This window comes from Mandrillus leucophaeus, unplaced genomic scaffold, assembly GCF_000951045.1.
Source record: "Mandrillus leucophaeus isolate KB7577 unplaced genomic scaffold, Mleu.le_1.0 Scaffold1063, whole genome shotgun sequence".
Taxonomy (NCBI): domain Eukaryota; kingdom Metazoa; phylum Chordata; class Mammalia; order Primates; family Cercopithecidae; genus Mandrillus; species Mandrillus leucophaeus.
This window is the reverse complement of record NW_012098799.1, coordinates 1090257-1091981: the sequence shown is the minus strand read 5'-3', so window position 1 is coordinate 1091981 and position 1725 is coordinate 1090257.

The following is a 1725-nucleotide window of genomic DNA, read 5'->3' as shown; positions in this document are numbered from 1 at the left end:
CTGGGACTACAGGTGCCCACCACCATGCCAGGCTAATTTTTGTATTTTTAGTAGAGACGGGGTTTCACCATGTTGGCCAGGCTGGTCTTGAACTCCTGAACTCAAGTGATCCACCTGCCTCAGCCTCTCAAAATGCTAGGATTACAGGCGTGAGCCAGTGCTCCCAGCCTGATTTTAATTATAATCATCCCAGTGGATTTGAAGTGGTATCTCTTTTTGATTTTGATTTACATTTCCCTGATGGCTAATAATGGTGAGTATATTTCCAAGTGCTTATTGGCCATTTGTATATCTTCTTTGGAGAATGTCCATTCAAAGGTCTTACCCATTTTTAAATCTAGTTATTTGTTTATTGAGTTGCAATTGTTCATCGTATGTTCTCGGTACAAGTCTCTTATTAGATACAGGATTTACAAAAATGTCCTCCCATTGTGTGAATTTTGTTTTTCACTTTCTTGATAGTGTCCTTTGAAGCATAGGAGTTTTAAATTTTGATGTTATTCAGTATATATATTTTATCTTTTATTGATTGTGCTTTTGGTATTTGTGATACTGTTTTTACGTTTGATTTCGTAGGAGTCACCCCTAGTCAGAGCAGCTTATTGTTCAGTGTTTGGTCAGAGTTTTGTGTTTAAACCCCTCATGCCAATGAGGCTTCTGTTCTGTGTTGATGAATCTGTGTGTGGCTTGGAAAATGCATTTATGTCTCGCCTATGTCTTGCTCTAAGGTTCACTCTTTTTTCTTTCTTGAGACAGTTTCACTCTTGTTGCCCAGGCTGGAGTGCAGTGACGTGATCTCGGCTCACCGCAACCTCTGCCTTCCGGGTCCCAGTTCAAGCAGTTCTCCTGCCTCAGCCTCCTAAGTAGCTGGGATTATAGGCACGTGCCACCATGCCCAGCTAATTTTTGTATTTTTAGTAGAGACAGGGTTTCAGCATGTTGGCCAGGCTGGTCTCCAACTCCTGACCTCGTGATCCGCCTGCCTCAGCCTCCCAAAGTGCTGGGATTACAGGCGTGAGCCACTGCTCCCAGCTAAGGTTCACTCTTGATTGGCTACAGCCATCCCTATTGCACAAAGAGTTCCCCAAACCTCTGGACTGTGATCCAGAGGGCTCTTTTTGGCTATCTCTTTCCTTGGCTTTCTCTAAGTATTCTCCAAGGCCTCCACTGGTCACGGATTTCACCATTCTCTATTCTAAATAAGGTTAGTTGTGGTGGCTCATGCCTGTAACCCTAGCACTTTGGGGACTAAAGCAGGAAGATGGCTTGAGCAGTAGGCTGTGAGCCGTGATCATGCCACTGCACTCCAGCCTGGATGACAGAGGGAGACCCTGTCTCTAAATAAATAAATAAACAAATAAAGTTAGTCTCTTCAGGCCAAACAGCAGAACTCTTAGAAATCACAGCCAATCTTCCCCCTGGAAAATCCCCTGTGCCACTATTCTTGACTAGGGACAGAGAGCCACTTTTCACAAAATGACATCCTGTTCTATTCTTAGAAAAAGACACTGGAAGCCGGGCGCGGTGGCTCAAGCCTGTAATCCCAGCACTTTGGGAGGCCGAGACAGGCGGATCACGAAGTCAGGAGATCGAGACCATCCTAACATGGGCTAACATGGTGAAACCCCGTCTCCACTAAAAAATACAAAAAACTAGCCAGGCAAGGTGGTGGGCGCCTGTAGTCCCAGCTACTCGGGAGGCTGAGGCAGGAGAATGGCATAAACC